The sequence below is a fragment of the Hyla sarda genome, unplaced genomic scaffold (assembly GCF_029499605.1).
Source record: "Hyla sarda isolate aHylSar1 unplaced genomic scaffold, aHylSar1.hap1 scaffold_144, whole genome shotgun sequence".
In the NCBI taxonomy this organism is placed as follows: domain Eukaryota; kingdom Metazoa; phylum Chordata; class Amphibia; order Anura; family Hylidae; genus Hyla; species Hyla sarda.
Genome location: NW_026608070.1, coordinates 1 through 23,883, shown reverse-complemented (window position 1 = coordinate 23,883; position 23,883 = coordinate 1). Strand labels below are relative to the sequence as shown.

The 23,883-nt window shown below is 46.1% G+C and overlaps 11 non-coding genes across 11 annotated transcripts; all 11 read right to left on the bottom strand.

Annotated features, from left to right (window-relative positions):
• Nucleotides 1-640: 640 nt before the first annotated feature.
• Nucleotides 641-831, bottom strand: LOC130307774 (U2 spliceosomal RNA). Its single transcript, XR_008856933.1, has one exon. It is a non-coding gene; the product is annotated as a U2 spliceosomal RNA (small nuclear RNA).
• Nucleotides 832-2,926: 2,095 nt separating this feature from the next.
• LOC130307773 (U2 spliceosomal RNA) lies at nucleotides 2,927-3,117 on the bottom strand. Its single transcript, XR_008856932.1, has one exon. It is a non-coding gene; the product is annotated as a U2 spliceosomal RNA (small nuclear RNA).
• Nucleotides 3,118-5,210: 2,093 nt separating this feature from the next.
• Nucleotides 5,211-5,401, bottom strand: LOC130307821 (U2 spliceosomal RNA). Its single transcript, XR_008856970.1, has one exon. It is a non-coding gene; the product is annotated as a U2 spliceosomal RNA (small nuclear RNA).
• Nucleotides 5,402-7,490: 2,089 nt separating this feature from the next.
• Nucleotides 7,491-7,681, bottom strand: LOC130307810 (U2 spliceosomal RNA). The gene has a single exon (XR_008856966.1). It is a non-coding gene; the product is annotated as a U2 spliceosomal RNA (small nuclear RNA).
• A 2,091-nt stretch (nucleotides 7,682-9,772) lies between these two features.
• On the bottom strand, nucleotides 9,773-9,963 carry LOC130307772 (U2 spliceosomal RNA). Its single transcript, XR_008856931.1, has one exon. It is a non-coding gene; the product is annotated as a U2 spliceosomal RNA (small nuclear RNA).
• Nucleotides 9,964-12,054: 2,091 nt separating this feature from the next.
• Nucleotides 12,055-12,245, bottom strand: LOC130307799 (U2 spliceosomal RNA). Its single transcript, XR_008856957.1, has one exon. It is a non-coding gene; the product is annotated as a U2 spliceosomal RNA (small nuclear RNA).
• A 2,088-nt stretch (nucleotides 12,246-14,333) lies between these two features.
• On the bottom strand, nucleotides 14,334-14,524 carry LOC130307786 (U2 spliceosomal RNA). The gene has a single exon (XR_008856945.1). It is a non-coding gene; the product is annotated as a U2 spliceosomal RNA (small nuclear RNA).
• Nucleotides 14,525-16,613: 2,089 nt separating this feature from the next.
• Nucleotides 16,614-16,804, bottom strand: LOC130307775 (U2 spliceosomal RNA). Its single transcript, XR_008856934.1, has one exon. It is a non-coding gene; the product is annotated as a U2 spliceosomal RNA (small nuclear RNA).
• A 2,085-nt stretch (nucleotides 16,805-18,889) lies between these two features.
• On the bottom strand, nucleotides 18,890-19,080 carry LOC130307764 (U2 spliceosomal RNA). Its single transcript, XR_008856923.1, has one exon. It is a non-coding gene; the product is annotated as a U2 spliceosomal RNA (small nuclear RNA).
• A 2,089-nt stretch (nucleotides 19,081-21,169) lies between these two features.
• LOC130307753 (U2 spliceosomal RNA) lies at nucleotides 21,170-21,360 on the bottom strand. The gene has a single exon (XR_008856912.1). It is a non-coding gene; the product is annotated as a U2 spliceosomal RNA (small nuclear RNA).
• Nucleotides 21,361-23,453: 2,093 nt separating this feature from the next.
• On the bottom strand, nucleotides 23,454-23,644 carry LOC130307740 (U2 spliceosomal RNA). The gene has a single exon (XR_008856900.1). It is a non-coding gene; the product is annotated as a U2 spliceosomal RNA (small nuclear RNA).
• Nucleotides 23,645-23,883: the final 239 nt, after the last annotated feature.

Below are 23,883 nucleotides of genomic sequence, written 5' to 3'. Positions count from 1 at the left end.
TCTGTACTTTGGTCTATATTGATGCGGGACATAGACAGCCAGCTGATGACCAATCCATTAGTGCAATGGATGGCTGGAAGCATTTGTCTTTGCCTTTGCAATACCACAGAAGCAATGCATGGTCAATGTACAGCAATGACACACCTGTGTGAACAGCCAGGAGACCCCCCCATGTTATGTTACATAGTTACATAGTTAGTACGGTCGAAAAAAGACATATGTCCATCAAGTTCAACCAGGGAATTAAGGGGTAGGGGTGTGGCGCGATATTGGGGAAGGGATGAGATTTTATATTTCTTCATAAGCATTAATCTTATTTTGTCAATTAGGAACATTCAGCACCCACCCGCTATCAAGGCAGCTGCCTATCATGTCATGCCCTACCTGCACAGGTGTGCTGGCTACTCAAATGATCCAATTAAGGAGGCCATTTAGTCAGCAGCAGCAGAAGTCCTGTGCCTGGACGCTCCAACAGCGGCCAGACACAAGCAGAAGCAGCAGAAGCAGCAGCAGCACCACCTTTTGTTTTTTGGCTGCAGCAGCAGCAGCAGCAGCAGCAAGGCCCACAGGGCTGGCTAGCTGGCTAGCCAGCAAGCAGGTAGCAATGAAAGTAGGAATCTTTCTTTTTAACCCTGTAAGGGGGTGGTGCACTGTACCCGAAGATACTGCCACATCGGGTCAATGCATAGGGCGACGGAAGCAAGCTTCGAAATCGGCCCCCGTTCTCAAAAATCCATTTAATATATGGTCCCCAGATAGGGGACGTATCAGATATTAAACTGATAAGAACAGATACTACACTTGATCTTAGCCAAAAGGCCGAGAAGCGATAACCGTGAAAGGGGCGGGCCCAACAAGGTCCCCTTCATGGGCACTATCACTGCTTGCTGTCAGGGAGGCTGCCAGACAATTTTCCATGCACACTCTGGGCTGGGGGGCAGTCAACCACCAGTACACACAGCAGAACCTAAACCCATACCATTATTGCTAAGCAGCAAGACAGGGGCCCATTGCACTCCCACGGGGCCTTTTTAAATGCAATCCATAACCCGGATTTGCCAGGAACCCTTCTTACTCCTCCTACTTGCATGTGACACTGGGCTTAGGATCTGCATAGGAAACACACACACAAGCACACACCTACCTTTGTTGCCTGCAGATGCCTCCTTGGCTGTCCCCAAACGGTATCAAACCAACACCCACGGGAAGCTGTAAGCATAGAGGACATGCCTGCACCCCATTGGACTTACCTGTGTGGGTTAAATCCGGGTTATTTGACAACCTATGGCGGTGATGGTTCTGCTCAGGCAGAGCAGTGCTGATGCTCCTCATAAAGCTGTCGCTGCTGTGAAGGTTCTAGGTGACATCACAATCCCTATGGTTACATACACAACAAAGCTGGGTTGTTGTTGTTTACACTCTGCAAGGCCTGTGGAAGTGAGTGACATCATAGCACTGTAGTTCTGAGGGTTCTAGATGGATGCAACAATCTCCTGTTGCTTCTATGAAGGCCATAATAGACGACATCACCAAACAGCTCCATAGTCACATACACAGCAAAGGAGAGATGTTGTTTACACCTAGTGATGTCAGTGGTATTGAGTGACATCACAGCACAGTGCTAAGGCTCCTGGGCCTGGACACAGCAGCGGCTGCAATATCTCAACGGAGAATACGTTTATATATATGTGTGTGTGTGCGCGTATATATATATATATATATATATATATATATATATATATATATATATATATTTCTCCGCCGAAATCACTTTTAAACCCATTTCCACCTTTTTTTCCCTTCTCTTCCTCTTACTTTTTTTTCACGTTTTTTTACGTTTTTCTCCTTTTCGCCTCTTTTCTGGGCGTATTATTCTTCTTTTTCTTCTTTTTTTTCGTCTAATGCATACCCCATCAGTGCAGCAATGCTTATTCAATACCGCCAGCAGATGGAGACACTGGGGGATAATTTTCTAAGGATTTATACTGATTTTTCCTGTCTGAATTTGTCGCACAGAAAGTTGCAGGCCAAATATGTGTGACATTTCTGCGACTTTAGCTTCTAGAGCATTTTTACAACATTATACATAGGTGCTGAATACATAAAAAGCGACTGTTCAGCGACAGACAAGTCGCATCGGCTGAAAGTAGGCCAGAATGTCAGTCCATGTTGGAGCAGGTTTAGATACAGTCTAAAGCATAGATCTCAAAGTCTGTGCACAGAATTTAGCAAGGGCCTCGCACCTTCTGATGCATCAGGTAGGTGCACTATAGCATAGCCTAACCCTCTGTACTTTGGTCTATATTGATGCGGGACATAGACAGCCAGCTGATGACCAATCCATTAGTGCAATGGATGGCTGGAAGCATTTGTCTTTGCCTTTGCAATACCACAGAAGCAATGCATGGTCAATGTACAGCAATGACACACCTGTGTGAACAGCCAGGAGACCCCCCCATGTTATGTTACATAGTTACATAGTTAGTACGGTCGAAAAAAGACATATGTCCATCAAGTTCAACCAGGGAATTAAGGGGTAGGGGTGTGGCGCGATATTGGGGAAGGGATGAGATTTTATATTTCTTCATAAGCATTAATCTTATTTTGTCAATTAGGAACATTCAGCACCCACCCGCTATCAAGGCAGCTGCCTATCATGTCATGCCCTACCTGCACAGGTGTGCTGGCTACTCAAATGATCCAATTAAGGAGGCCATTTAGTCAGCAGCAGCAGAAGTCCTGTGCCTGGACGCTCCAACAGCGGCCAGACACAAGCAGAAGCAGCAGAAGCAGCAGCAGCACCACCTTTTGTTTTTTGGCTGCAGCAGCAGCAGCAGCAGCAGCAAGGCCCACAGGGCTGGCTAGCTGGCTAGCCAGCAAGCAGGTAGCAATGAAAGTAGGAATCTTTCTTTTTAACCCTGTAAGGGGGTGGTGCACTGTACCCGAAGATACTGCCACATCGGGTCAATGCATAGGGCGACGGAAGCAAGCTTCGAAATCGGCCCCCGTTCTCAAAAATCCATTTAATATATGGTCCCCAGATAGGGGACGTATCAGATATTAAACTGATAAGAACAGATACTACACTTGATCTTAGCCAAAAGGCCGAGAAGCGATAACCGTGAAAGGGGCGGGCCCAACAAGGTCCCCTTCATGGGCACTATCACTGCTTGCTGTCAGGGAGGCTGCCAGACAATTTTCCATGCACACTCTGGGCTGGGGGGCAGTCAACCACCAGTACACACAGCAGAACCTAAACCCATACCATTATTGCTAAGCAGCAAGACAGGGGCCCATTGCACTCCCACGGGGCCTTTTTAAATGCAATCCATAACCCGGATTTGCCAGGAACCCTTCTTACTCCTCCTACTTGCATGTGACACTGGGCTTAGGATCTGCATAGGAAACACACACACAAGCACACACACCTACCTTTGTTGCCTGCAGATGCCTCCTTGGCTGTCCCCAAACGGTATCAAACCAACACCCACGGGAAGCTGTAAGCATAGAGGACATGCCTGCACCCCATTGGACTTACCTGTGTGGGTTAAATCCGGGTTATTTGACAACCTATGGCGGTGATGGTTCTGCTCAGGCAGAGCAGTGCTGATGCTCCTCATAAAGCTGTCGCTGCTGTGAAGGTTCTAGGTGACATCACAATCCCTATGGTTACATACACAACAAAGCTGGGTTGTTGTTGTTTACACTCTGCAAGGCCTGTGGAAGTGAGTGACATCATAGCACTGTAGTTCTGAGGGTTCTAGATGGATGCAACAATCTCCTGTTGCTTCTATGAAGGCCATAATAGACGACATCACCAAACAGCTCCATAGTCACATACACAGCAAAGGAGAGATGTTGTTTACACCTAGTGATGTCAGTGGTATTGAGTGACATCACAGCACAGTGCTAAGGCTCCTGGGCCTGGACACAGCAGCGGCTGCAATATCTCAACGGAGAATACGTTTATATATATGTGTGTGTGTGCGCGTATATATATATATATATATATATATATATATATATATATATATATATTTCTCCGCCGAAATCACTTTTAAACCCATTTCCACCTTTTTTTCCCTTCTCTTCCTCTTACTTTTTTTTCACGTTTTTTTACGTTTTTCTCCTTTTCGCCTCTTTTCTGGGCGTATTATTCTTCTTTTTCTTCTTTTTTTTCGTCTAATGCATACCCCATCAGTGCAGCAATGCTTATTCAATACCGCCAGCAGATGGAGACACTGGGGGATAATTTTCTAAGGATTTATACTGATTTTTCCTGTCTGAATTTGTCGCACAGAAAGTTGCAGGCCAAATATGTGTGACATTTCTGCGACTTTAGCTTCTAGAGCATTTTTACAACATTATACATAGGTGCTGAATACATAAAAAGCGACTGTTCAGCGACAGACAAGTCGCATCGGCTGAAAGTAGGCCAGAATGTCAGTCCATGTTGGAGCAGGTTTAGATACAGTCTAAAGCATAGATCTCAAAGTCTGTGCACAGAATTTAGCAAGGGCCTCGCACCTTCTGATGCATCAGGTAGGTGCACTATAGCATAGCCTAACCCTCTGTACTTTGGTCTATATTGATGCGGGACATAGACAGCCAGCTGATGACCAATCCATTAGTGCAATGGATGGCTGGAAGCATTTGTCTTTGCCTTTGCAATACCACAGAAGCAATGCATGGTCAATGTACAGCAATGACACACCTGTGTGAACAGCCAGGAGACCCCCCCATGTTATGTTACATAGTTACATAGTTAGTACGGTCGAAAAAAGACATATGTCCATCAAGTTCAACCAGGGAATTAAGGGGTAGGGGTGTGGCGCGATATTGGGGAAGGGATGAGATTTTATATTTCTTCATAAGCATTAATCTTATTTTGTCAATTAGGAACATTCAGCACCCACCCGCTATCAAGGCAGCTGCCTATCATGTCATGCCCTACCTGCACAGGTGTGCTGGCTACTCAAATGATCCAATTAAGGAGGCCATTTAGTCAGCAGCAGCAGAAGTCCTGTGCCTGGACGCTCCAACAGCGGCCAGACACAAGCAGAAGCAGCAGAAGCAGCAGCAGCACCACCTTTTGTTTTTTGGCTGCAGCAGCAGCAGCAGCAGCAGCAAGGCCCACAGGGCTGGCTAGCTGGCTAGCCAGCAAGCAGGTAGCAATGAAAGTAGGAATCTTTCTTTTTAACCCTGTAAGGGGGTGGTGCACTGTACCCGAAGATACTGCCATATCGGGTCAATGCATAGGGCGACGGAAGCAAGCTTCGAAATCGGCCCCCGTTCTCAAAAATCCATTTAATATATGGTCCCCAGATAGGGGACGTATCAGATATTAAACTGATAAGAACAGATACTACACTTGATCTTAGCCAAAAGGCCGAGAAGCGATAACCGTGAAAGGGGCGGGCCCAACAAGGTCCCCTTCATGGGCACTATCACTGCTTGCTGTCAGGGAGGCTGCCAGACAATTTTCCATGCACACTCTGGGCTGGGGGGCAGTCAACCACCAGTACACACAGCAGAACCTAAACCCATACCATTATTGCTAAGCAGCAAGACAGGGGCCCATTGCACTCCCACGGGGCCTTTTTAAATGCAATCCATAACCCGGATTTGCCAGGAACCCTTCTTACTCCTCCTACTTGCATGTGACACTGGGCTTAGGATCTGCATAGGAAACACACACACAAGCACACACCTACCTTTGTTGCCTGCAGATGCCTCCTTGGCTGTCCCCAAACGGTATCAAACCAACACCCACGGGAAGCTGTAAGCATAGAGGACATGCCTGCACCCCATTGGACTTACCTGTGTGGGTTAAATCCGGGTTATTTGACAACCTATGGCGGTGATGGTTCTGCTCAGGCAGAGCAGTGCTGATGCTCCTCATAAAGCTGTCGCTGCTGTGAAGGTTCTAGGTGACATCACAATCCCTATGGTTACATACACAACAAAGCTGGGTTGTTGTTGTTTACACTCTGCAAGGCCTGTGGAAGTGAGTGACATCATAGCACTGTAGTTCTGAGGGTTCTAGATGGATGCAACAATCTCCTGTTGCTTCTATGAAGGCCATAATAGACGACATCACCAAACAGCTCCATAGTCACATACACAGCAAAGGAGAGATGTTGTTTACACCTAGTGATGTCAGTGGTATTGAGTGACATCACAGCACAGTGCTAAGGCTCCTGGGCCTGGACACAGCAGCGGCTGCAATATCTCAACGGAGAATACGTTTATATATATGTGTGTGTGTGCGCGTATATATATATATATATATATATATATATATATATATATATATATTTCTCCGCCGAAATCACTTTTAAACCCATTTCCACCTTTTTTTCCCTTCTCTTCCTCTTACTTTTTTTTCACGTTTTTTTACGTTTTTCTCCTTTTCGCCTCTTTTCTGGGCGTATTATTCTTCTTTTTCTTCTTTTTTTTCGTCTAATGCATACCCCATCAGTGCAGCAATGCTTATTCAATACCGCCAGCAGATGGAGACACTGGGGGATAATTTTCTAAGGATTTATACTGATTTTTCCTGTCTGAATTTGTCGCACAGAAAGTTGCAGGCCAAATATGTGTGACATTTCTGCGACTTTAGCTTCTAGAGCATTTTTACAACATTATACATAGGTGCTGAATACATAAAAAGCGACTGTTCAGCGACAGACAAGTCGCATCGGCTGAAAGTAGGCCAGAATGTCAGTCCATGTTGGAGCAGGTTTAGATACAGTCTAAAGCATAGATCTCAAAGTCTGTGCACAGAATTTAGCAAGGGCCTCGCACCTTCTGATGCATCAGGTAGGTGCACTATAGCATAGCCTAACCCTCTGTACTTTGGTCTATATTGATGCGGGACATAGACAGCCAGCTGATGACCAATCCATTAGTGCAATGGATGGCTGGAAGCATTTGTCTTTGCCTTTGCAATACCACAGAAGCAATGCATGGTCAATGTACAGCAATGACACACCTGTGTGAACAGCCAGGAGACCCCCCCATGTTATGTTACATAGTTACATAGTTAGTACGGTCGAAAAAAGACATATGTCCATCAAGTTCAACCAGGGAATTAAGGGGTAGGGGTGTGGCGCGATATTGGGGAAGGGATGAGATTTTATATTTCTTCATAAGCATTAATCTTATTTTGTCAATTAGGAACATTCAGCACCCACCCGCTATCAAGGCAGCTGCCTATCATGTCATGCCCTACCTGCACAGGTGTGCTGGCTACTCAAATGATCCAATTAAGGAGGCCATTTAGTCAGCAGCAGCAGAAGTCCTGTGCCTGGACGCTCCAACAGCGGCCAGACACAAGCAGAAGCAGCAGAAGCAGCAGCAGCACCACCTTTTGTTTTTTGGCTGCAGCAGCAGCAGCAGCAGCAGCAAGGCCCACAGGGCTGGCTAGCTGGCTAGCCAGCAAGCAGGTAGCAATGAAAGTAGGAATCTTTCTTTTTAACCCTGTAAGGGGGTGGTGCACTGTACCCGAAGATACTGCCATATCGGGTCAATGCATAGGGCGACGGAAGCAAGCTTCGAAATCGGCCCCCGTTCTCAAAAATCCATTTAATATATGGTCCCCAGATAGGGGACGTATCAGATATTAAACTGATAAGAACAGATACTACACTTGATCTTAGCCAAAAGGCCGAGAAGCGATAACCGTGAAAGGGGCGGGCCCAACAAGGTCCCCTTCATGGGCACTATCACTGCTTGCTGTCAGGGAGGCTGCCAGACAATTTTCCATGCACACTCTGGGCTGGGGGGCAGTCAACCACCAGTACACACAGCAGAACCTAAACCCATACCATTATTGCTAAGCAGCAAGACAGGGGCCCATTGCACTCCCACGGGGCCTTTTTAAATGCAATCCATAACCCGGATTTGCCAGGAACCCTTCTTACTCCTCCTACTTGCATGTGACACTGGGCTTAGGATCTGCATAGGAAACACACACACAAGCACACACCTACCTTTGTTGCCTGCAGATGCCTCCTTGGCTGTCCCCAAACGGTATCAAACCAACACCCACGGGAAGCTGTAAGCATAGAGGACATGCCTGCACCCCATTGGACTTACCTGTGTGGGTTAAATCCGGGTTATTTGACAACCTATGGCGGTGATGGTTCTGCTCAGGCAGAGCAGTGCTGATGCTCCTCATAAAGCTGTCGCTGCTGTGAAGGTTCTAGGTGACATCACAATCCCTATGGTTACATACACAACAAAGCTGGGTTGTTGTTGTTTACACTCTGCAAGGCCTGTGGAAGTGAGTGACATCATAGCACTGTAGTTCTGAGGGTTCTAGATGGATGCAACAATCTCCTGTTGCTTCTATGAAGGCCATAATAGACGACATCACCAAACAGCTCCATAGTCACATACACAGCAAAGGAGAGATGTTGTTTACACCTAGTGATGTCAGTGGTATTGAGTGACATCACAGCACAGTGCTAAGGCTCCTGGGCCTGGACACAGCAGCGGCTGCAATATCTCAACGGAGAATACGTTTATATATATGTGTGTGTGTGCGCGTATATATATATATATATATATATATATATATATATATATATATATATTTCTCCGCCGAAATCACTTTTAAACCCATTTCCACCTTTTTTTCCCTTCTCTTCCTCTTACTTTTTTTTCACGTTTTTTTACGTTTTTCTCCTTTTCGCCTCTTTTCTGGGCGTATTATTCTTCTTTTTCTTCTTTTTTTTCGTCTAATGCATACCCCATCAGTGCAGCAATGCTTATTCAATACCGCCAGCAGATGGAGACACTGGGGGATAATTTTCTAAGGATTTATACTGATTTTTCCTGTCTGAATTTGTCGCACAGAAAGTTGCAGGCCAAATATGTGTGACATTTCTGCGACTTTAGCTTCTAGAGCATTTTTACAACATTATACATAGGTGCTGAATACATAAAAAGCGACTGTTCAGCGACAGACAAGTCGCATCGGCTGAAAGTAGGCCAGAATGTCAGTCCATGTTGGAGCAGGTTTAGATACAGTCTAAAGCATAGATCTCAAAGTCTGTGCACAGAATTTAGCAAGGGCCTCGCACCTTCTGATGCATCAGGTAGGTGCACTATAGCATAGCCTAACCCTCTGTACTTTGGTCTATATTGATGCGGGACATAGACAGCCAGCTGATGACCAATCCATTAGTGCAATGGATGGCTGGAAGCATTTGTCTTTGCCTTTGCAATACCACAGAAGCAATGCATGGTCAATGTACAGCAATGACACACCTGTGTGAACAGCCAGGAGACCCCCCCATGTTATGTTACATAGTTACATAGTTAGTACGGTCGAAAAAAGACATATGTCCATCAAGTTCAACCAGGGAATTAAGGGGTAGGGGTGTGGCGCGATATTGGGGAAGGGATGAGATTTTATATTTCTTCATAAGCATTAATCTTATTTTGTCAATTAGGAACATTCAGCACCCACCCGCTATCAAGGCAGCTGCCTATCATGTCATGCCCTACCTGCACAGGTGTGCTGGCTACTCAAATGATCCAATTAAGGAGGCCATTTAGTCAGCAGCAGCAGAAGTCCTGTGCCTGGACGCTCCAACAGCGGCCAGACACAAGCAGAAGCAGCAGAAGCAGCAGCAGCACCACCTTTTGTTTTTTGGCTGCAGCAGCAGCAGCAGCAGCAGCAAGGCCCACAGGGCTGGCTAGCTGGCTAGCCAGCAAGCAGGTAGCAATGAAAGTAGGAATCTTTCTTTTTAACCCTGTAAGGGGGTGGTGCACTGTACCCGAAGATACTGCCACATCGGGTCAATGCATAGGGCGACGGAAGCAAGCTTCGAAATCGGCCCCCGTTCTCAAAAATCCATTTAATATATGGTCCCCAGATAGGGGACGTATCAGATATTAAACTGATAAGAACAGATACTACACTTGATCTTAGCCAAAAGGCCGAGAAGCGATAACCGTGAAAGGGGCGGGCCCAACAAGGTCCCCTTCATGGGCACTATCACTGCTTGCTGTCAGGGAGGCTGCCAGACAATTTTCCATGCACACTCTGGGCTGGGGGGCAGTCAACCACCAGTACACACAGCAGAACCTAAACCCATACCATTATTGCTAAGCAGCAAGACAGGGGCCCATTGCACTCCCACGGGGCCTTTTTAAATGCAATCCATAACCCGGATTTGCCAGGAACCCTTCTTACTCCTCCTACTTGCATGTGACACTGGGCTTAGGATCTGCATAGGAAACACACACACAAGCACACACCTACCTTTGTTGCCTGCAGATGCCTCCTTGGCTGTCCCCAAACGGTATCAAACCAACACCCACGGGAAGCTGTAAGCATAGAGGACATGCCTGCACCCCATTGGACTTACCTGTGTGGGTTAAATCCGGGTTATTTGACAACCTATGGCGGTGATGGTTCTGCTCAGGCAGAGCAGTGCTGATGCTCCTCATAAAGCTGTCGCTGCTGTGAAGGTTCTAGGTGACATCACAATCCCTATGGTTACATACACAACAAAGCTGGGTTGTTGTTGTTTACACTCTGCAAGGCCTGTGGAAGTGAGTGACATCATAGCACTGTAGTTCTGAGGGTTCTAGATGGATGCAACAATCTCCTGTTGCTTCTATGAAGGCCATAATAGACGACATCACCAAACAGCTCCATAGTCACATACACAGCAAAGGAGAGATGTTGTTTACACCTAGTGATGTCAGTGGTATTGAGTGACATCACAGCACAGTGCTAAGGCTCCTGGGCCTGGACACAGCAGCGGCTGCAATATCTCAACGGAGAATACGTTTATATATATGTGTGTGTGTGCGCGTATATATATATATATATATATATATATATATATATATATATATATATTTCTCCGCCGAAATCACTTTTAAACCCATTTCCACCTTTTTTTCCCTTCTCTTCCTCTTACTTTTTTTTCACGTTTTTTTACGTTTTTCTCCTTTTCGCCTCTTTTCTGGGCGTATTATTCTTCTTTTTCTTCTTTTTTTTCGTCTAATGCATACCCCATCAGTGCAGCAATGCTTATTCAATACCGCCAGCAGATGGAGACACTGGGGGATAATTTTCTAAGGATTTATACTGATTTTTCCTGTCTGAATTTGTCGCACAGAAAGTTGCAGGCCAAATATGTGTGACATTTCTGCGACTTTAGCTTCTAGAGCATTTTTACAACATTATACATAGGTGCTGAATACATAAAAAGCGACTGTTCAGCGACAGACAAGTCGCATCGGCTGAAAGTAGGCCAGAATGTCAGTCCATGTTGGAGCAGGTTTAGATACAGTCTAAAGCATAGATCTCAAAGTCTGTGCACAGAATTTAGCAAGGGCCTCGCACCTTCTGATGCATCAGGTAGGTGCACTATAGCATAGCCTAACCCTCTGTACTTTGGTCTATATTGATGCGGGACATAGACAGCCAGCTGATGACCAATCCATTAGTGCAATGGATGGCTGGAAGCATTTGTCTTTGCCTTTGCAATACCACAGAAGCAATGCATGGTCAATGTACAGCAATGACACACCTGTGTGAACAGCCAGGAGACCCCCCCATGTTATGTTACATAGTTACATAGTTAGTACGGTCGAAAAAAGACATATGTCCATCAAGTTCAACCAGGGAATTAAGGGGTAGGGGTGTGGCGCGATATTGGGGAAGGGATGAGATTTTATATTTCTTCATAAGCATTAATCTTATTTTGTCAATTAGGAACATTCAGCACCCACCCGCTATCAAGGCAGCTGCCTATCATGTCATGCCCTACCTGCACAGGTGTGCTGGCTACTCAAATGATCCAATTAAGGAGGCCATTTAGTCAGCAGCAGCAGAAGTCCTGTGCCTGGACGCTCCAACAGCGGCCAGACACAAGCAGAAGCAGCAGAAGCAGCAGCAGCACCACCTTTTGTTTTTTGGCTGCAGCAGCAGCAGCAGCAGCAGCAAGGCCCACAGGGCTGGCTAGCTGGCTAGCCAGCAAGCAGGTAGCAATGAAAGTAGGAATCTTTCTTTTTAACCCTGTAAGGGGGTGGTGCACTGTACCCGAAGATACTGCCATATCGGGTCAATGCATAGGGCGACGGAAGCAAGCTTCGAAATCGGCCCCCGTTCTCAAAAATCCATTTAATATATGGTCCCCAGATAGGGGACGTATCAGATATTAAACTGATAAGAACAGATACTACACTTGATCTTAGCCAAAAGGCCGAGAAGCGATAACCGTGAAAGGGGCGGGCCCAACAAGGTCCCCTTCATGGGCACTATCACTGCTTGCTGTCAGGGAGGCTGCCAGACAATTTTCCATGCACACTCTGGGCTGGGGGGCAGTCAACCACCAGTACACACAGCAGAACCTAAACCCATACCATTATTGCTAAGCAGCAAGACAGGGGCCCATTGCACTCCCACGGGGCCTTTTTAAATGCAATCCATAACCCGGATTTGCCAGGAACCCTTCTTACTCCTCCTACTTGCATGTGACAATGGGCTTAGGATCTGCATAGGAAACACACACACAAGCACACACCTACCTTTGTTGCCTGCAGATGCCTCCTTGGCTGTCCCCAAACGGTATCAAACCAACACCCACGGGAAGCTGTAAGCATAGAGGACATGCCTGCACCCCATTGGACTTACCTGTGTGGGTTAAATCCGGGTTATTTGACAACCTATGGCGGTGATGGTTCTGCTCAGGCAGAGCAGTGCTGATGCTCCTCATAAAGCTGTCGCTGCTGTGAAGGTTCTAGGTGACATCACAATCCCTATGGTTACATACACAACAAAGCTGGGTTGTTGTTGTTTACACTCTGCAAGGCCTGTGGAAGTGAGTGACATCATAGCACTGTAGTTCTGAGGGTTCTAGATGGATGCAACAATCTCCTGTTGCTTCTATGAAGGCCATAATAGACGACATCACCAAACAGCTCCATAGTCACATACACAGCAAAGGAGAGATGTTGTTTACACCTAGTGATGTCAGTGGTATTGAGTGACATCACAGCACAGTGCTAAGGCTCCTGGGCCTGGACACAGCAGCGGCTGCAATATCTCAACGGAGAATACGTTTATATATATGTGTGTGTGTGCGCGTATATATATATATATATATATATATATATATATATATATATATATTCTCCGCCGAAATCACTTTTAAACCCATTTCCACCTTTTTTTCCCTTCTCTTCCTCTTACTTTTTTTTCACGTTTTTTTACGTTTTTCTCCTTTTCGCCTCTTTTCTGGGCGTATTATTCTTCTTTTTCTTCTTTTTTTTCGTCTAATGCATACCCCATCAGTGCAGCAATGCTTATTCAATACCGCCAGCAGATGGAGACACTGGGGGATAATTTTCTAAGGATTTATACTGATTTTTCCTGTCTGAATTTGTCGCACAGAAAGTTGCAGGCCAAATATGTGTGACATTTCTGCGACTTTAGCTTCTAGAGCATTTTTACAACATTATACATAGGTGCTGAATACATAAAAAGCGACTGTTCAGCGACAGACAAGTCGCATCGGCTGAAAGTAGGCCAGAATGTCAGTCCATGTTGGAGCAGGTTTAGATACAGTCTAAAGCATAGATCTCAAAGTCTGTGCACAGAATTTAGCAAGGGCCTCGCACCTTCTGATGCATCAGGTAGGTGCACTATAGCATAGCCTAACCCTCTGTACTTTGGTCTATATTGATGCGGGACATAGACAGCCAGCTGATGACCAATCCATTAGTGCAATGGATGGCTGGAAGCATTTGTCTTTGCCTTTGCAATACCACAGAAGCAATGCATGGTCAATGTACAGCAATGACACACCTGTGTGAACAGCCAGGAGACCCCCCCATGTTATGTTACATAGTTACATAGTTAGTACGGTCGAAAAAAGACATATGTCCATCAAGTTCAACCAGGGAATTAAGGGGTAGGGGTGTGGCGCGATATTGGGGAAGGGATGAGATTTTATATTTCTTCATAAGCATTAATCTTATTTTGTCAATTAGGAACATTCAGCACCCACCCGCTATCAAGGCAGCTGCCTATCATGTCATGCCCTACCTGCACAGGTGTGCTGGCTACTCAAATGATCCAATTAAGGAGGCCATTTAGTCAGCAGCAGCAGAAGTCCTGTGCCTGGACGCTCCAACAGCGGCCAGACACAAGCAGAAGCAGCAGAAGCAGCAGCAGCACCACCTTTTGTTTTTTGGCTGCAGCAGCAGCAGCAGCAGCAGCAAGGCCCACAGGGCTGGCTAGCTGGCTAGCCAGCAAGCAGGTAGCAATGAAAGTAGGAATCTTTCTTTTTAACCCTGTAAGGGGGTGGTGCACTGTACCCGAAGATACTGCCATATCGGGTCAATGCATAGGGCGACGGAAGCAAGCTTCGAAATCGGCCCCCGTTCTCAAAAATCCATTTAATATATGGTCCCCAGATAGGGGACGTATCAGATATTAAACTGATAAGAACAGATACTACACTTGATCTTAGCCAAAAGGCCGAGAAGCGATAACCGTGAAAGGGGCGGGCCCAACAAGGTCCCCTTCATGGGCACTATCACTGCTTGCTGTCAGGGAGGCTGCCAGACAATTTTCCATGCACACTCTGGGCTGGGGGGCAGTCAACCACCAGTACACACAGCAGAACCTAAACCCATACCATTATTGCTAAGCAGCAAGACAGGGGCCCATTGCACTCCCACGGGGCCTTTTTAAATGCAATCCATAACCCGGATTTGCCAGGAACCCTTCTTACTCCTCCTACTTGCATGTGACACTGGGCTTAGGATCTGCATAGGAAACACACACACAAGCACACACCTACCTTTGTTGCCTGCAGATGCCTCCTTGGCTGTCCCCAAACGGTATCAAACCAACACCCACGGGAAGCTGTAAGCATAGAGGACATGCCTGCACCCCATTGGACTTACCTGTGTGGGTTAAATCCGGGTTATTTGACAACCTATGGCGGTGATGGTTCTGCTCAGGCAGAGCAGTGCTGATGCTCCTCATAAAGCTGTCGCTGCTGTGAAGGTTCTAGGTGACATCACAATCCCTATGGTTACATACACAACAAAGCTGGGTTGTTGTTGTTTACACTCTGCAAGGCCTGTGGAAGTGAGTGACATCATAGCACTGTAGTTCTGAGGGTTCTAGATGGATGCAACAATCTCCTGTTGCTTCTATGAAGGCCATAATAGACGACATCACCAAACAGCTCCATAGTCACATACACAGCAAAGGAGAGATGTTGTTTACACCTAGTGATGTCAGTGGTATTGAGTGACATCACAGCACAGTGCTAAGGCTCCTGGGCCTGGACACAGCAGCGGCTGCAATATCTCAACGGAGAATACGTTTATATATATGTGTGTGTGTGCGCGTATATATATATATATATATATATATATATATATATATATATATATTTCTCCGCCGAAATCACTTTTAAACCCATTTCCACCTTTTTTTCCCTTCTCTTCCTCTTACTTTTTTTTCACGTTTTTTTACGTTTTTCTCCTTTTCGCCTCTTTTCTGGGCGTATTATTCTTCTTTTTCTTCTTTTTTTTCGTCTAATGCATACCCCATCAGTGCAGCAATGCTTATTCAATACCGCCAGCAGATGGAGACACTGGGGGATAATTTTCTAAGGATTTATACTGATTTTTCCTGTCTGAATTTGTCGCACAGAAAGTTGCAGGCCAAATATGTGTGACATTTCTGCGACTTTAGCTTCTAGAGCATTTTTACAACATTATACATAGGTGCTGAATACATAAAAAGCGACTGTTCAGCGACAGACAAGTCGCATCGGCTGAAAGTAGGCCAGAATGTCAGTCCATGTTGGAGCAGGTTTAGATACAGTCTAAAGCATAGATCTCAAAGTCTGTGCACAGAATTTAGCAAGGGCCTCGCACCTTCTGATGCATCAGGTAGGTGCACTATAGCATAGCCTAACCCTCTGTACTTTGGTCTATATTGATGCGGGACATAGACAGCCAGCTGATGACCAATCCATTAGTGCAATGGATGGCTGGAAGCATTTGTCTTTGCCTTTGCAATACCACAGAAGCAATGCATGGTCAATGTACAGCAATGACACACCTGTGTGAACAGCCAGGAGACCCCCCCATGTTATGTTACATAGTTACATAGTTAGTACGGTCGAAAAAAGACATATGTCCATCAAGTTCAACCAGGGAATTAAGGGGTAGGGGTGTGGCGCGATATTGGGGAAGGGATGAGATTTTATATTTCTTCATAAGCATTAATCTTATTTTGTCAATTAGGAACATTCAGCACCCACCCGCTATCAAGGCAGCTGCCTATCATGTCATGCCCTACCTGCACAGGTGTGCTGGCTACTCAAATGATCCAATTAAGGAGGCCATTTAGTCAGCAGCAGCAGAAGTCCTGTGCCTGGACGCTCCAACAGCGGCCAGACACAAGCAGAAGCAGCAGAAGCAGCAGCAGCACCACCTTTTGTTTTTTGGCTGCAGCAGCAGCAGCAGCAGCAGCAAGGCCCACAGGGCTGGCTAGCTGGCTAGCCAGCAAGCAGGTAGCAATGAAAGTAGGAATCTTTCTTTTTAACCCTGTAAGGGGGTGGTGCACTGTACCCGAAGATACTGCCATATCGGGTCAATGCATAGGGCGACGGAAGCAAGCTTCGAAATCGGCCCCCGTTCTCAAAAATCCATTTAATATATGGTCCCCAGATAGGGGACGTATCAGATATTAAACTGATAAGAACAGATACTACACTTGATCTTAGCCAAAAGGCCGAGAAGCGATAACCGTGAAAGGGGCGGGCCCAACAAGGTCCCCTTCATGGGCACTATCACTGCTTGCTGTCAGGGAGGCTGCCAGACAATTTTCCATGCACACTCTGGGCTGGGGGGCAGTCAACCACCAGTACACACAGCAGAACCTAAACCCATACCATTATTGCTAAGCAGCAAGACAGGGGCCCATTGCACTCCCACGGGGCCTTTTTAAATGCAATCCATAACCCGGATTTGCCAGGAACCCTTCTTACTCCTCCTACTTGCATGTGACACTGGGCTTAGGATCTGCATAGGAAACACACACACAAGCACACACCTACCTTTGTTGCCTGCAGATGCCTCCTTGGCTGTCCCCAAACGGTATCAAACCAACACCCACGGGAAGCTGTAAGCATAGAGGACATGCCTGCACCCCATTGGACTTACCTGTGTGGGTTAAATCCGGGTTATTTGACAACCTATGGCGGTGATGGTTCTGCTCAGGCAGAGCAGTGCTGATGCTCCTCATAAAGCTGTCGCTGCTGTGAAGGTTCTAGGTGACATCACAATCCCTATGGTTACATACACAACAAAGCTGGGTTGTTGTTGTTTACACTCTGCAAGGCCTGTGGAAGTGAGTGACATCATAGCACTGTAGTTCTGAGGGTTCTAGATGGATGCAACAATCTCCTGTTGCTTCTATGAAGGCCATAATAGACGACATCACCAAACAGCTCCATAGTCACATACACAGCAAAGGAGAGATGTTGTTTACACCTAGTGATGTCAGTGGTATTGAGTGACATCACAGCACAGTGCTAAGGCTCCTGGGCCTGGACACAGCAGCGGCTGCAATATCTCAACGGAGAATACGTTTATATATATGTGTGTGTGTGCGCGTATATATATATATATATATATATATATATATATATATATATTTCTCCGCCGAAATCACTTTTAAACCCATTTCCACCTTTTTTTCCCTTCTCTTCCTCTTACTTTTTTTTCACGTTTTTTTACGTTTTTCTCCTTTTCGCCTCTTTTCTGGGCGTATTATTCTTCTTTTTCTTCTTTTTTTTCGTCTAATGCATACCCCATCAGTGCAGCAATGCTTATTCAATACCGCCAGCAGATGGAGACACTGGGGGATAATTTTCTAAGGATTTATACTGATTTTTCCTGTCTGAATTTGTCGCACAGAAAGTTGCAGGCCAAATATGTGTGACATTTCTGCGACTTTAGCTTCTAGAGCATTTTTACAACATTATACATAGGTGCTGAATACATAAAAAGCGACTGTTCAGCGACAGACAAGTCGCATCGGCTGAAAGTAGGCCAGAATGTCAGTCCATGTTGGAGCAGGTTTAGATACAGTCTAAAGCATAGATCTCAAAGTCTGTGCACAGAATTTAGCAAGGGCCTCGCACCTTCTGATGCATCAGGTAGGTGCACTATAGCATAGCCTAACCCTCTGTACTTTGGTCTATATTGATGCGGGACATAGACAGCCAGCTGATGACCAATCCATTAGTGCAATGGATGGCTGGAAGCATTTGTCTTTGCCTTTGCAATACCACAGAAGCAATGCATGGTCAATGTACAGCAATGACACACCTGTGTGAACAGCCAGGAGACCCCCCCATGTTATGTTACATAGTTACATAGTTAGTACGGTCGAAAAAAGACATATGTCCATCAAGTTCAACCAGGGAATTAAGGGGTAGGGGTGTGGCGCGATATTGGGGAAGGGATGAGATTTTATATTTCTTCATAAGCATTAATCTTATTTTGTCAATTAGGAACATTCAGCACCCACCCGCTATCAAGGCAGCTGCCTATCATGTCATGCCCTACCTGCACAGGTGTGCTGGCTACTCAAATGATCCAATTAAGGAGGCCATTTAGTCAGCAGCAGCAGAAGTCCTGTGCCTGGACGCTCCAACAGCGGCCAGACACAAGCAGAAGCAGCAGAAGCAGCAGCAGCACCACCTTTTGTTTTTTGGCTGCAGCAGCAGCAGCAGCAGCAGCAAGGCCCACAGGGCTGGCTAGCTGGCTAGCCAGCAAGCAGGTAGCAATGAAAGTAGGAATCTTTCTTTTTAACCCTGTAAGGGGGTGGTGCACTGTACCCGAAGATACTGCCATATCGGGTCAATGCATAGGGCGACGGAAGCAAGCTTCGAAATCGGCCCCCGTTCTCAAAAATCCATTTAATATATGGTCCCCAGATAGGGGACGTATCAGATATTAAACTGATAAGAACAGATACTACACTTGATCTTAGCCAAAAGGCCGAGAAGCGATAACCGTGAAAGGGGCGGGCCCAACAAGGTCCCCTTCATGGGCACTATCACTGCTTGCTGTCAGGGAGGCTGCCAGACAATTTTCCATGCACACTCTGGGCTGGGGGGCAGTCAACCACCAGTACACACAGCAGAACCTAAACCCATACCATTATTGCTAAGCAGCAAGACAGGGGCCCATTGCACTCCCACGGGGCCTTTTTAAATGCAATCCATAACCCGGATTTGCCAGGAACCCTTCTTACTCCTCCTACTTGCATGTGACACTGGGCTTAGGATCTGCATAGGAAACACACACACAAGCACACACCTACCTTTGTTGCCTGCAGATGCCTCCTTGGCTGTCCCCAAACGGTATCAAACCAACACCCACGGGAAGCTGTAAGCATAGAGGACATGCCTGCACCCCATTGGACTTACCTGTGTGGGTTAAATCCGGGTTATTTGACAACCTATGGCGGTGATGGTTCTGCTCAGGCAGAGCAGTGCTGATGCTCCTCATAAAGCTGTCGCTGCTGTGAAGGTTCTAGGTGACATCACAATCCCTATGGTTACATACACAACAAAGCTGGGTTGTTGTTGTTTACACTCTGCAAGGCCTGTGGAAGTGAGTGACATCATAGCACTGTAGTTCTGAGGGTTCTAGATGGATGCAACAATCTCCTGTTGCTTCTATGAAGGCCATAATAGACGACATCACCAAACAGCTCCATAGTCACATACACAGCAAAGGAGAGATGTTGTTTACACCTAGTGATGTCAGTGGTATTGAGTGACATCACAGCACAGTGCTAAGGCTCCTGGGCCTGGACACAGCAGCGGCTGCAATATCTCAACGGAGAATACGTTTATATATATGTGTGTGTGTGCGCGTATATATATATATATATATATATATATATATATATATATATATATTTCTCCGCCGAAATCACTTTTAAACCCATTTCCACCTTTTTTTCCCTTCTCTTCCTCTTACTTTTTTTTCACGTTTTTTTACGTTTTTCTCCTTTTCGCCTCTTTTCTGGGCGTATTATTCTTCTTTTTCTTCTTTTTTTTCGTCTAATGCATACCCCATCAGTGCAGCAATGCTTATTCAATACCGCCAGCAGATGGAGACACTGGGGGATAATTTTCTAAGGATTTATACTGATTTTTCCTGTCTGAATTTGTCGCACAGAAAGTTGCAGGCCAAATATGTGTGACATTTCTGCGACTTTAGCTTCTAGAGCATTTTTACAACATTATACATAGGTGCTGAATACATAAAAAGCGACTGTTCAGCGACAGACAAGTCGCATCGGCTGAAAGTAGGCCAGAATGTCAGTCCATGTTGGAGCAGGTTTAGATACAGTCTAAAGCATAGATCTCAAAGTCTGTGCACAGAATTTAGCAAGGGCCTCGCACCTTCTGATGCATCAGGTAGGTGCACTATAGCATAGCCTAACCCTCTGTACTTTGGTCTATATTGATGCGGGACATAGACAGCCAGCTGATGACCAATCCATTAGTGCAATGGATGGCTGGAAGCATTTGTCTTTGCCTTTGCAATACCACAGAAGCAATGCATGGTCAATGTACAGCAATGACACACCTGTGTGAACAGCCAGGAGACCCCCCCATGTTATGTTACATAGTTACATAGTTAGTACGGTCGAAAAAAGACATATGTCCATCAAGTTCAACCAGGGAATTAAGGGGTAGGGGTGTGGCGCGATATTGGGGAAGGGATGAGATTTTATATTTCTTCATAAGCATTAATCTTATTTTGTCAATTAGGAACATTCAGCACCCACCCGCTATCAAGGCAGCTGCCTATCATGTCATGCCCTACCTGCACAGGTGTGCTGGCTACTCAAATGATCCAATTAAGGAGGCCATTTAGTCAGCAGCAGCAGAAGTCCTGTGCCTGGACGCTCCAACAGCGGCCAGACACAAGCAGAAGCAGCAGAAGCAGCAGCAGCACCACCTTTTGTTTTTTGGCTGCAGCAGCAGCAGCAGCAGCAGCAAGGCCCACAGGGCTGGCTAGCTGGCTAGCCAGCAAGCAGGTAGCAATGAAAGTAGGAATCTTTCTTTTTAACCCTGTAAGGGGGTGGTGCACTGTACCCGAAGATACTGCCATATCGGGTCAATGCATAGGGCGACGGAAGCAAGCTTCGAAATCGGCCCCCGTTCTCAAAAATCCATTTAATATATGGTCCCCAGATAGGGGACGTATCAGATATTAAACTGATAAGAACAGATACTACACTTGATCTTAGCCAAAAGGCCGAGAAGCGATAACCGTGAAAGGGGCGGGCCCAACAAGGTCCCCTTCATGGGCACTATCACTGCTTGCTGTCAGGGAGGCTGCCAGACAATTTTCCATGCACACTCTGGGCTGGGGGGCAGTCAACCACCAGTACACACAGCAGAACCTAAACCCATACCATTATTGCTAAGCAGCAAGACAGGGGCCCATTGCACTCCCACGGGGCCTTTTTAAATGCAATCCATAACCCGGATTTGCCAGGAACCCTTCTTACTCCTCCTACTTGCATGTGACACTGGGCTTAGGATCTGCATAGGAAACACACACACAAGCACACACCTACCTTTGTTGCCTGCAGATGCCTCCTTGGCTGTCCCCAAACGGTATCAAACCAACACCCACGGGAAGCTGTAAGCATAGAGGACATGCCTGCACCCCATTGGACTTACCTGTGTGGGTTAAATCCGGGTTATTTGACAACCTATGGCGGTGATGGTTCTGCTCAGGCAGAGCAGTGCTGATGCTCCTCATAAAGCTGTCGCTGCTGTGAAGGTTCTAGGTGACATCACAATCCCTATGGTTACATACACAACAAAGCTGGGTTGTTGTTGTTTACACTCTGCAAGGCCTGTGGAAGTGAGTGACATCATAGCACTGTAGTTCTGAGGGTTCTAGATGGATGCAACAATCTCCTGTTGCTTCTATGAAGGCCATAATAGACGACATCACCAAACAGCTCCATAGTCACATACACAGCAAAGGAGAGATGTTGTTTACACCTAGTGATGTCAGTGGTATTGAGTGACATCACAGCACAGTGCTAAGGCTCCTGGGCCTGGACACAGCAGCGGCTGCAATATCTCAACGGAGAATACGTTTATATATATGTGTGTGTGTGCGCGTATATATATATATATATATATATATATATATATATATATATATATATTCTCCGCCGAAATCACTTTTAAACCCATTTCCACCTTTTTTTCCCTTCTCTTCCTCTTACTTTTTTTTCACGTTTTTTTACGTTTTTCTCCTTTTCGCCTCTTTTCTGGGCGTATTATTCTTCTTTTTCTTCTTTTTTTTCGTCTAATGCATACCCCATCAGTGCAGCAATGCTTATTCAATACCGCCAGCAGATGGAGACACTGGGGGATAATTTTCTAAGGATTTATACTGATTTTTCCTGTCTGAATTTGTCGCACAGAAAGTTGCAGGCCAAATATGTGTGACATTTCTGCGACTTTAGCTTCTAGAGCATTTTTACAACATTATACATAGGTGCTGAATACATAAAAAGCGACTGTTCAGCGACAGACAAGTCGCATCGGCTGAAAGTAGGCCAGAATGTCAGTCCATGTTGGAGCAGGTTTAGATACAGTCTAAAGCATAGATCTCAAAGTCTGTGCACAGAATTTAGCAAGGGCCTCGCACCTTCTGATGCATCAGGTAGGTGCACTATAGCATAGCCTAACCCTCTGTACTTTGGTCTATATTGATGCGGGACATAGACAGCCAGCTGATGACCAATCCATTAGTGCAATGGATGGCTGGAAGCATTTGTCTTTGCCTTTGCAATACCACAGAAGCAATGCATGGTCAATGTACAGCAATGACACACCTGTGTGAACAGCCAGGAGACCCCCCCATGTTATGTTACATAGTTACATAGTTAGTACGGTCGAAAAAAGACATATGTCCATCAAGTTCAACCAGGGAATTAAGGGGTAGGGGTGTGGCGCGATATTGGGGAAGGGATGAGATTTTATATTTCTTCATAAGCATTAATCTTATTTTGTCAATTAGGAACATTCAGCACCCACCCGCTATCAAGGCAGCTGCCTATCATGTCATGCCCTACCTGCACAGGTGTGCTGGCTACTCAAATGATCCAATTAAGGAGGCCATTTAGTCAGCAGCAGCAGAAGTCCTGTGCCTGGACGCTCCAACAGCGGCCAGACACAAGCAGAAGCAGCAGAAGCAGCAGCAGCAGCACCACCTTTTGTTTTTTGGCTGCAGCAGCAGCAGCAGCAGCAGCAAGGCCCACAGGGCTGGCTAGCTGGCTAGCCAGCAAGCAGGTAGCAATGAAAGTAGGAATCTTTCTTTTTAACCCTGTAAGGGGGTGGTGCACTGTACCCGAAGATACTGCCATATCGGGTCAATGCATAGGGCGACGGAAGCAAGCTTCGAAATCGGCCCCCGTTCTCAAAAATCCATTTAATATATGGTCCCCAGATAGGGGACGTATCAGATATTAAACTGATAAGAACAGATACTACACTTGATCTTAGCCAAAAGGCCGAGAAGCGATAACCGTGAAAGGGGCGGGCCCAACAAGGTCCCCTTCATGGGCACTATCACTGCTTGCTGTCAGGGAGGCTGCCAGACAATTTTCCATGCACACTCTGGGCTGGGGGGCAGTCAACCACCAGTACACACAGCAGAACCTAAACCCATACCATTATTGCTAAGCAGCAAGACAGGGGCCCATTGCACTCCCACGGGGCCTTTTTAAATGCAATCCATAACCCGGATTTGCCAGGAACCCTT